General features: G+C 48.9%; 1 protein-coding gene across 2 annotated transcripts in view; it reads right to left on the reverse strand.

The window, feature by feature from the left end:
- Positions 1–12,242, reverse strand: part of LOC146863307 (uncharacterized) — a 200,959-nt gene that overhangs the window by 98,754 nt on the left and 89,963 nt on the right. The window lies entirely within an intron of this gene.

Below are 12,242 nucleotides of genomic sequence, written 5' to 3' on the forward strand. Positions count from 1 at the left end.
GTTAGTCACTGGTAATTACAACGGTCGCTTTCTATTCTTCGCTGTGGGGTAGAACTCAAATTTCCACTCACTGGTGAGGTCCAACAAGACTGTAGTACATCAGAGGTTGCTGGTTTTTAAGCTGGCACAGGGCCTGTCAGATCAGAATTTACTGTCACTACTGCAGAACGACCAAGACATGTTTGCCTATGGGCTTTTCCTGCCAGTAACTGCACAGAAGAGCTAAAATGATGCAAGAGAATGCACCTAAAGTAGTTACCAGTGGTTCACAAAAATTAAAGGATTTTAATCCACTACATGTGTACCATCTAAATACAAAAAATGATCAAATTATATATATGCGCAGACACACATATGCACGTGTGAAAAATACAAAAGCTTTCAAGGGTGTGATGTGGAACATCGTATAGTTTCTTACCTGTCAGTGTAGTTTTGCAGCTCAAAGACTTTCTGGATTCACTATGCTGTGCATTATTCCGCCATCTCGTGGTGGAGTCCGGAATCATAGTATTTTCTCTCTTTTTTAATCTTTTTTCCGTGGCCCAGGTGGGCGGCGACGTCCCACCATTTGGTGTCCTTCGTGACGTCGGCGCGCTTCCTGTGGAAGCTCCCACCTTTGGTCGCCATCTTCGGATTCTTTTTTCTCTTCTTGTGTTAATCCTGTTTTCTCTGTTATTTTGTAAAGTCTTGTTTATCATTAAGTCTTTACCTCCGGTCTCATCTTTCTGGTGGAGGAGGGTGGGTTCGCTAGTGAATCCAGAAAGTCTTCAAGCTGCAAAACTACACCGACAGGTAAGAAACTATACGTTTTGCAGCGTGAATCTTTCTGGATTCACTATGCTGTGCATAGACTTTGTAGCGGCTTGACCTTATTGTGGTGGCTGGGTGGAAGATGAGCACTGGCTACTGAATATGTGTTGTAAGACCTTCGGTCCCACCTGCGCTTCTTTGTTCCTTTGAATATCCACACAGTAGTGCTTAGTGAACGTATGCACTGAAGACCATATTGCCGCTTGGCAAATGTCTTGGATAGGTGTGTTCGCTAGAAAAGCAATTGTTGCTCCTTTCTTCCTTGTTGAGTGAGCCTGAGCTGCTCCTTGTAACTGTTGTCCTGCCTGCTTGTGGCAGAGTTGAATTGTCTGCGCAATCCATCATGCAATTGTATTCTTGGTGACTGGTCGTCCCAGAAAACTGCTTGCTAAGGAGACAAAGGACTGTTTTGTTTTCCTGCATTCCTTTGTTCTTTCTATATAGTGCATTACAGCCCTTCTAGCGTCTAGTGTGTGTAGAGCCCTTTCTGATTTTGTGGTCGATTTTTGGAATAAACTTGGCATTTGGATTGTTTGGTTAATATGGAACCGAGACACCACTTTTGGCATGAAGTGTGGGTCCGTCCTCATTACAATCCTGTCCTTTGTATTTGTAAGTAGGGCTCAGGGATGTGTAGCTTAATCCGCTTTGTAGCAGGTGCGTTAAGTACTTTAGTACTGTGGATTCCCTTGTGACCTTCCGTTGTAGTTTCTCCTTGATGCACCATTGGGAGTACCTCTTCCATTTTGCTATGGAGCACTTTCTTGTAGTAGGCCTCCTTGCCTCCCTGAGTACTGCCATAGTACTCGCTGGTAGTTTTAGGTGCGCAAATTCTAGGTCTTCAGGAGCCATGCTGCTAGGCTAAGACCCTCTGGTTCTGGGGTGAAGCACCCTTCCGTTCTACATTGTTAACAGGTCCCTTCTTCTTGGGAACCTGTGGGCTGGTTCTTGTGCCATTTCCACTATCTGTGAGAACCAGGACTGTCTGGCCCACTGAGGTGCTATCAGTGTCATGTTGCTGATTCTGCATTTGCTGAGTACCCTCTGTATCAGTGGTGTCGGGAGAAAATCGTATGCAAAGTTCTTTGACCAACTTATCCATAGCGCATTCCCTTGGGACCGGTGGTCTGGTTGCAAAGTGTTGGCATTTTGCATTCTGGTGTGTTGCAAATAGGTCTATTTGTGGAGTACCCCATTTCTGGAAAAGCTTCTCCATTTCCTGCTGGTTGAGCTCCCATTCCTGGGAAGCAGACATCTGTCTGCTGAGCTGGTCTGCTTCCACATTTCCCTTTCCTGAGAGATGTATTGCTAGTAGGTCTATTTTCAGTGGGATGGCCCATCTCCACATTTCCTGTGCTAGCCCTGATAATGGTACTGATTGAGTTCCTCCTAGTTTGTTTTTGTAGACCATGGTGGTTGTGTTGTATGTTTGGACCAACACCCGGTTCCCGTACAGCTCTTTCTGAAAGGCTTTTAAGGCTAGGAATACAGTCTTTAGTTCCAGGTAGTTGATGTGTCTGACTGCATCTTGCTGCGACCATAGACCCCTCACCTTGAGCTCGTTCATATGTGCGCCCCACCCCAGCTGGAAGGCGTCCATTAGGATGGTCACTGTTGGAGTTGGTTGTGTGAATGGCTTCCCCTGTGATAAGTTTTCCTTTTTCCACCACGCTATTTATTGATGCACTGCGTGCGTGACAACCACAAGATCTTCCCAACTCCGTGTGGCCTGTGACCATTGCTGCTGGAGCCACTCCTGGTATGGTCTCATGTGTAGTCGAATATTTGGGACTAGGTGGATGCATGATGCCATCATTCCCATCAGTTTGCTCGCCGTCCTCACAGTCAGAACTTGCCCCTTGCGGTAATGACGTGTTCCTTCAGTATCGCCAATGTTCTCTTCCTGCTGGGGAAAACTTTGGCCTGAATGTTGTCGATCTCTGCCCCTAAGAATATCTTGATCTGTTCTGGTTCTGTTGACGATTTCTCCCAATGGATCGAGAAACCCAGTCTTGTCAGTGTTAGTATGACCTGCTGGATGTGTAGTATGTATTGGCTGTACGAACTTGCCTTTACGAGCCAGTCGTCGAGATAGGGGTATACGTGTATCCCTTGACTTCGTAGGTGTGCTGCGACAGCTGCTAGGCATTTTGTAGACACCCTTGGTGCGGATTTGAGGACGAATGCCAGTACTGTGAACTGGTAGTGGCTTTCATTGATCACAAACCTCAGCAGGCGCTTGTGTTTGTGGTTGATGGGGATGTGTAAGTATGCGTCCTTTAAATCTATAGTAGTCATGAAGTTTCCTTGTTGTGTTTGTGGTATTACCTCTTGTAGGGAAGTCATCTTGAACCTGTGTGTTCTTATACATTTTTTCAGGAACCTTAGATCTCGGATAGGTCTTAGTGTCTCGTCCACCTTTGGCAACAGGAAGTAAGTTGAGTAAACCCCTTTGTTCCTTTGGTACCACCTCTATTGCCTCCTTACTGAGCAGTTCTTGTGCTTCTAGCTGCAAGAGCGAGAGTTCCTTTGCAGAGTGTGCCCTGTTTCTTGGTTTTCTGTTGGGAGGCTGTCTTTCTAACTCTATACAGTATCCGTATTGTATGATGTTTAGTATCCATTTGTCCGATGTGACATTTCTCCATTCCTGGATGAAGTCTCTTATTCTTCCGCCTACCGGTGTTGAGTGTTCGAGGTGCTGTTTGTCGTTGAACGTTTGGCTGGAGTTTCCCTTCATGTCCTTCCGCCCACCCCCAGGTGTTGCTAGGGTGGGGACATTTTCTTTGATGAAGTCACTTGGTTGAGGGCTGTTGTCCTCCTCGCTGTTTGTCCTTGTCCGTTTTCAACACCCTCGAAAGGACTGTCCCCGGCGCTGGTTCTGCCAGTTCTGCTGCTGCTGTCCCTGCTTTTGCTGGCCTTGGTTGTTCCCTTGGTAGCACGTTTGGTGCGATGTGGATGGTGTGTTGCCTCCCCTACCACTGGTCTTCTCGTGGGTGTGCCCCTTCTCATTCCCCTGAACGGCAACGCCCCCATGGATCTTGCCGTTTCGTTGTCCTTCTTAAGCTGTGTAAACTTGTCGTCGACTGGCGTGTCAAACAGTTGCTCTCCATTAAAAGGTGTGTTTAGGATGTTGCTTTGCACCTCTGGCTTGAAACCTGAAATTCGGAGCCATGCGTGTCTTCTCTCAGTCACTCCGATCATCATTAGCCTGCTTGATGTTTCTGCCGCATCCAATGCCGATTTTAGGCATGTATTCACCATGCTTTTCCCCCTTCTACCAGGTGAGTTGCTCTTTGCTGTTACTGTTCCAGATGATTATTTAGGAGCTGTCCAACTTCATCCCAGTGTTGGTAAGCGTGCCTGTTGATCAGGGCGTTAGAGTTAGCGATGCGCCATTGGATTGCCCCATTTCTCTCCACTTTCCTCCCTGTGAGATCCATCCTCCTACTCTCCTTGTCTGGAGGTGGTCCGGCATTAGTGGGTACATTGGCCCTCTTCCTAGCCGTTGCTGCAATAATGGAGTCGGCTGGCACTGAACCTTGGATGTATGCAGGGTCCTGTGAAGAATGTTTGTATTTCTTCTCAGTCCTAGGGGTCACAGTTTTGCATGTTGCAGGCTCCTTAAAGGCCTCTCTTCCTTGAACCAGCACACTAGTGAGCATGGGTAGGAATTGGCTTTAGTTTGTTGTGGCTGTAGAGTGTCCAGCAAGAAACATAATTCGGCTTCTCTTCCTCCATTTTGACCCCATAAGTCTGTGCAGCCTTCTGCACGACCATGTTGTAGACCCCTAGGTCGTCTGGCGGCGAGGGCCTTGAAGGGTACGGGTCTACCCCTACTTCCGGCGATTCTGTGTCGAGATCTTGCCAATCCAGGTCATTTGCCTGAGAGGGTGTCGAGTATCGGTAGGATTGAAGGTCTTCGTCGCCTTCTCCCTCGAAATAGTAGTCTTCGTCCTCGATTTCCTCGACTGGTTCGGGGGTTTTCAGCAGTTCGTCTCCTCTTTTGACTTTGCCTGCGGGTTTCGGCGGGATGGTGTACTGGCTCATCTTCTCGTCGAAGTCCTTTTTCCATTGAATGATGCTCGCCATTTCGGCCTCTAGCCTCCTCTTCTTCCTCTCCATCTCGGCGGCGTGTTTGGCGTCGAGGGCTGGAGCGCTTCTCTTCCTAGCCGTCGACAACAAAGTCTGCCCTTCTTTTCTAGGCACCAAGGTGTCCTTTTCGAGGGCAACTTTCGACAAACTCTGTTTCGAGGGCTTTCGCCGATTGGGAGTCCTTTTTGAAGGATTTGCTCGGTTGACTGTCCCTGGTAGTTGTTGCTTTCGTCGAGTGTTTCAACAGCAGAGCTCTATTCGAGGACTTCGCTTCACTTCTGTGAGTGTCGCTCGGGGCTTTTGCTTCACCCTTTCAAGTGTCGCCTGAGTGTTTAGGGGTCGACGACTCCCTTACCTCCTTCGACGCCTTCTTATGTACCTCGACGACCTCTTCAGGTCCTTCAGCGATGTCCTCCTCTCCAGTGGAGAGACCCAAGTCTCGGAGCGATGGAGGTGGCCCCTGGCCCTGCGTGTTGTGGTTCGCCCTTCTCTGCCTATTCCTTACTCGGAGGGTCTTCAGTGTAAACGCCGAGCAGGAGTTGCAGTCTTCGCTGCTGTGGTCAAGCGGCAGGACGAGGTTGCAGACTGGATGCTGATCCTTCTGGGCGTACTTGTGGTGGCAATTGGTGCAAAACTTGAATGGTGTTTTGTCCATCCCCGCGCTCAGGGTGCCCCCTGCAAGCGCGTCCTCCGTCGAACGTCGAGGTTTTGGTCGCAAAACTTCTCCCTCGTCGCTCTGGGTACCGGACCTGTAGTCTGGTGCAGTTCAAAACTTGCTTCTTCGTCGATTTTCTTCGAGTTTCCTTGATTCCTCTTCCAAAATTCTGGAACTCTTCTGGACGATCCAGACCCAACGGCGGAAAAAAGAATCTGAAGATGGCGACCAAAGGAAGCGCGCCAACGTCGCGAACGACACCAAATGGTGCAACGTCGCCGCCCACCTGGGCCACAAAAAAAAAAAAAAGAAAATACTACAATTCCGGACCCAACCACAAGATGGCGGAATAATGCACAGCATAGTGAATCCAGAAAGATTCACGCTGCAAAACTTCCCTTTTCTGATACAGAACTTGTAAATTTAAAAGGACGAAGGGTAAGTGTAAGAAAGTGGCTCTGTATATACTGTTCCTTAATAGGTACAGGGTGTACAGAGTCCACAGTCCCCAAGGGTTTGGCAGAGGCTAAAGTTAGATATAACCTTACTCTCTAAAGTGGTAGCTTGGTCGAGCAGTAAGGCAGTATCAGAGGACAGTGTAAAGCATTTGTTGTACACAGTCAGCAAATGGTCTCACATACTCAAGAACTGAACTCTAGAACAATGGTTTGCATACAAAAATATATAGTCTTATTTTAGAACCAACAATAGGTATCAAAATATACTTTCTCAGAATGAGATGCTTTAGATAAATACTTTCAATAGGCAATAGACTTTTGAATGCAATAGTTACAGTTGTTGCAGTTGGCAACAATTCAAACACAATCATAACATTGAGCTCAATGGGACTTTAAGTAAATGCAGTTTGTTACTTTACGAATGATTTTCTTACTCAGGGTTGGATCCTGGACTCCGCCCTGGTGCATTTCGTGTAAACAGTTGAAAGAAATCGTTTTTGTTACACAAGCGACTTTTAGTGAATATTTGTATGTTTCAAAAATCGAAACTTAGAAGAATTTCTGGCAAAAACCAAGCAATGTTATCCTATGGAGGAAAATCAAGTTATTGGTAAGTACGGTTGTAATTACTTTTCAGGATCAGTGCTGGGCACCAAGATCCAGCACTGGGATATCTCCTGATAGCAGGTGAGTAATTTCGTTTTCTTTGATCGGTTGATTTTTAGTGAATATTTTAAAGTTGCAAAACTCGACACTTAGAAGAAATTCTAAGTGAAACCAGTCAATGTTACCCTATGGAAGAAAAGTGAGTTATCGGCTTTTGGGTTAAGTACTCGACTGGCAGAGTTAAGGTTCTGGGCATAGACTCGGGGGTCTCCCAGGGTCAGGTAGGTACAGTTGTTACACCCTCAGCGGCACAGGGGCAGTCGGGTGCAGAGAGAGTTAGGCCCAATGTTAGCCTAAGGCGGGCAGGGGGTGTTTGGTTGATAGCTGCTAGCAGGCAGGCCACGTGGCTGTGGGAACTGGGCTCCTGGTCACTTGCTCAGGGCAAGCGGGGGAAGAAAAATAGGACAGAGGTTGCACTCCCAGGGGCACTTGGGCGGCTGGGTGCAGGGTGCTTTTGAGCCGTCAGGCGCTCAATGGATTTCAATGGAGAAGCTCAAGGACGAACAAAGGCAGCAAGCTCGGGGATGAAGATTCTTCAGGCGCAACCACCACTTCGAGAGGTAAGTTGGGAAGCTGTAGGTAGGCACCAAGGAGCTGGACACAGGGGCCCGCAGGGCGCCAGGGTGTCTTTTCGCGTCGGGAAATCTTACCCTCAGCTGGTCGCGGTTGGAGGGGTCCCTGGTACTGAGGCTGCAGGTGTCATCAGGAGCGTCGAGGTGGGTCCTTGGGTGCTGGGTTCTGGGTCACAGTCGCCGGGGGGACGTCCTCGTGGTCTTTGTCCACTCTGGCACAGGCCAGGCTTGGCAGGTGCAGAATGTGCAGGAATCGCGGTTCCTGGTTGGTACCTGGGGCTTGTTACTTGCTTTGAGCAGTACCACTGCTCGTGGGAGTCCCAGTCTTTTTAGAGTCACAAGGCAGTCAGGTCCTCCGGGCTTTTTGAGGTTGCTGACCACTGGAGACGCCGGGTTTGAGTAGGTTCGACAGGCCTGTAGGGCTGGGGATAAGTCAGTTGGTGTCTTCCTCTTGTTAGCAGCTACACGGCAGGTCTTCTGGTTTCTTGTTCTTCTTGCTTGTTTCGGAATCGGGCTCTGAGGAAGTAAGGTTCAGGGAGCCCCTAAATACTAAATTTAGGGTTGTTACAGGTAGGTAAAGGGCAGGGACCAATGGGTCCCTTCCCAGGGGTACACCCCCTATCCTGCCACTCTCCTGTGGGAGGGGGGCAGTAGCCTAGTCCTGATTGGGCAGGACTTCCCATCTTCAAGATGGCGAGAGCCCGGCGATGTGCCTCGCCTCACCTCCCCCACCTGAGAGGTGGGGTTGGCAGAGGCTGGCACACCCCCTTTCCTCCCTTGGGGTTTCCCGCCAGTCTTCCTGCCAGAGTGGGGGTCAGAACCGGTGGGGGGCAATTGCTGAGTACAGCAAGTGGCCTGGAGAAGCTCACAAAGGCGGCATGCCTTTGAAGCTTCCCCCGCCCATCCTGGGGGAGGAGGCCTAGCACCTCACCCAGGATGTGCATTGTTGCAGGTCCAGGAGAGCGGATGGCTCTTGCAAGAAAGTGGGTTTCTGTTGCAGTACCCCCCCCCCCCCTTTTGCCTAATAGCTGATGCACTTTTCCTTGTTGTGCCCTGGGCTCCTGCCAATCAGGTGCCCAGGGCCTGTGTTCCTTCCCTAAAAACTGCCTAACAGCCAAAACCCAAATTGGCAAACCCTGGCCACATGTCAGCCCCTGGTAAATGGTACCCTAGGTACCCAGGGCCCGGTGACCAGGGAATGCCTCTAAGGGCTGCAGCACTCAATGTGCCACCCTTAGAGGCCCTGTACCCTAACACACACACACTGCTCTTGCAGACTGAGTGTCTGGGTACAAGACAAAACAAAGTCGACATAGCACACATCCCCGTGTACCATGCCCACCACCTACACTGCCCTGGCATACATCAGCCACCCCTCTAGCTGGGTGCCCAATGCCAGTGGTGTGGGCACAGGAGCAAGAGCCCTGTGCCCCTACAGTACCCAGGTCCATTCCTGGGCACTGTAAGTGCAGTGCTGCCATTTAAGAGTACATGGTGCTGAGAGCTCGTCAAACACGAACTTCACAGCACCATAATGGCAACACTAAAGGCTGAGAAGTTTGGTATCAAACTTCTCAGCACATTAAACCCGCACTGATGCCAGTGTGGAGTAATGTACCAAGCACCCCAGAGGGCATCTTAGAGATGCCCCCTGAAACCTAACCTACAATCCACATCTGGTCTGGGAGGCTGCCTAGGCTGCCACACAGCAGACATGTTGCTGGACCCCTGGGTAGGAGAGCCTCTGCTCTCCTGGGCCTTCAACAATGCACATCCTGGGCGAGGTGCTAAATCTCCTCCCCCAGGATGGGCAGGGGGAAGCTTCAAAGGCATGCCGCCTCTGTGAGCTTCCCCAAGCCACTGCAACCCCCCACTCTGGCAGGAAGCTTGGCTGGAAACCCCAAATAAGGACAGGGGACGTGTCAGCCTGCCAACCCCACCCCTCAGGTGGGGGAGGCGACGTTAAGCACATCTCCGGGCTCTCGCCATCTTGAAGATGGGAAGCCCTGCCCAATCAGGACTAGGCTACTGTCCCCCTCCCACAGGAGAGAGGCAGAATAGGTGGTGTACCCACCCCAGGACAGGGACCCATTGGTCCCTGCCCTTCACCTACCTGCAATGCCCCTAAATCTAGTATTTAGGGGCACCCTGAACCTTCCTTCCCCAGATTCCAGATTCCAAAATCCAAAGAAGAGCTAGAAGAAAGAAGACCTGCCCTGCAGCTGCTAAGAAGAGGAAGACACCAACTGCTTTGGACCCAGCCCTACCGGCCTGTCGACCCTCGAACCTGCTCCTGCACCAACCCGGCATCACTTGTGGCCAGCAACCTCACAAACCCCGGAGAACCTGGCTACTTTTTGACTCTCAACCCCTGGGACTCCCATGAGTAGAGGCTCTACTCAAAATCTACTTCTAATCCCTGGCAGCAGCCCGGAACCGCGAACCCTACACACACTGCACCCGCCAAGCATGGCCTGTGCCGGAGTGAACAAAGACCACAAGGACGACCCCACGGCGACTGTGACCCCGAGTCCGGCACCCAAGGACCTTCCTCGACACTCCTGAAGAAGCCTGCAGCCTCAGAACCAGGTGCCCCACCCAACCGCGATCAACAGAGGATAAGATTTCCCGACACCAAAAGGCACCCCTGCACCCGGCGCCCCGCGGCCCCCTGTGCCCAATCCCGGGGTACCTACCTATCCTCCAACTACCCAACTTACCTCTCGAAGTGGTGGTGGCACCTGAAGAATCTTCGTCCCCGAGCTTGCAGTCTTTTTCTAAACCGGAGATTTCCCATTGAAATCAATTGAGCGCCCGAAGGCTCAAAAGCACCCTGCACCCAGCCGCCCGAGTGGCCCTGGCAGTGAAACCTCTACACCTACCTACTTCCCCACTTGCCCTGAGTAAGTGACCAGGAGCCCAGCTCCCACAGCCGTGTGGCCTGCTAGTCAGCAGCCACCAACCAAGGCCCCCCTACCTCTCATAGGATAACATTGGGCCAAACTCTCTCTGCACCCGGCCGCCCTTGTACCGCTGAGGGTGAACCAAGACCGCTGAGTCTATGCCCAGAACCTTAACTCTGCCAGTCGAGTACTTACCTTTAAACCGATAACTCAATTTTCTCCATAGGGTAACATTGACTGGCTTTTCCTGAAGTTTCTTCTTTAAGTGTGGGCTTTTCAAATCTTAAAATATTCACCAAAAATCAGCTGAGTAACGAAAAAGAAAATACTCACCTGCTCTCAGGTGAGCTCTCAGTGCTGGATCTTGGTGCCCAGCACTGGCTCTGAAAAATACTTACAACTGTACTTGGCAGTAACCCAATTTTCTCCCATAGGAAATCATTGACTGTTTTTCTGTGAAATTACTTCTGTCAATTTCTGCAAACTTTAAATATACTTTAAAAATCGTATAACTTCTGAAAACGTAATTACTTACCTGTTTTGGATAAAGGTCCCAGTACTGAGTCTAGGTACCCAGTACTGGATTACAAAAGTAACGTGAACATACCATACCTGCAACTTGAATTTTCTGCCATAGGGAATCATTGACTGTTTTCTATGAAATATTTTCTAAGTGTCAACTTTTAAAATAGCAAAATATTGTCTAAAAATCATCACAGTAATTAAGTCGACTTATCATTTGATTCCAAGTTCTGACCCAGGACTGAATCTAGGATCCAGTCCTGGAAATCCAAAAGTAATCCTAAAAGTAATCTGTTACAAATAACTTGAAACTTCCATTGAGTTCAATGCATTATTGTATTTAAAATTGTGTTGCCTATTACAACCACTTGTAACTTTCTACAAAAGTCAATTGCATATTGCAAAAGTATTTCTATAAAGCATCTCATTCTGAGAAAGTATATTTTAATACCGATTGTTGGTTCTAAAATAAAACAAGCATATATTTATATATATATATAAACCATTGGCCTAGAGTTCAGTTATTGAGTGTGTGAGACCATTTGCTGGCTGTGTGTGTGCAACAAATGCTTTACACTGTGCTCTGATACTGCCTTACTGCTCGACCAAGCTACCACTTTAGAGAGTAAGGTTATATCAAACTTTAGCCTCTGCCAAACCTCTGGGGACTGTGGACTCTGTACACCCTGTACCTATTTGGGAACAGTATATACAGAGCCACTTTCTCACATTGGTGGATCAGCGGTGGGATACAAACTTGCATTTGTTGGTCTACTTGGTTACCATCTGATCACACGACAGAACTCTTAAAATTGCCTTTAGAATTCTGATTGTTCTTTTCCAAAATACTAAAAGTCTTGCTAGGGCCTTGCTTAAGTCCCATTAGAATTTTAGAAAAATAAAAGTCACTATAATCAGGGTAGAGGATTAGAACTGTCAGGTTAGAATGACTCAAACAAACCCAGCTGTTAGTGATAATAATAACATGGACCTGGTGGAGGAGCTCGACCTCACACCTTACTTACACTTGTCTTGCAAGGAATTGAGGTCCTTATGCAAACTTAAAAATATACCAATGGGCCTGCATCCAACCAAACTAGGGCTCCAGGAGCTCTTGGCTGAGTATCCTAAGGACCACCCATCTGAACATGGTGATGGCCAGTCAGATAAGGACAGGGAAGAGGAGGAGGTGGATAATAACCCCCCACACTATTCCCTAGGGAGGAGAGGGCCCCCATACGCTTCAATCCAAGAATTAGCATCTGGGGACCTAGAGATCACACAGGTGACTCTGGTACCAGAGAGATCACTGGGGGACCCACCAGTGAAGTGGACAGCCTTTTAGCAAGGCTGGCCAAAAGGGTAGAGCTAGAGTCCAGGTTCCTGGCTTTAGAAAAAGAAAGGAGAGAGATGGGTTTAGCACCCATCAATGGTGGCAGCAATAATAAAAACAAGGATAGGGAGGAAACTTCTGATCCTAAATCCCCTAAATTTGAGGAAGGTGATGATATCACCAAATGGTTCACAGCCTTTGAGAGGGCTTGTGAAATAAGAAGAGTAAAGA

This window comes from Triturus cristatus, chromosome 2_2 (assembly GCF_964204655.1).
Source record: "Triturus cristatus chromosome 2_2, aTriCri1.1, whole genome shotgun sequence".
NCBI lineage: Eukaryota > Metazoa > Chordata > Amphibia > Caudata > Salamandridae > Triturus > Triturus cristatus.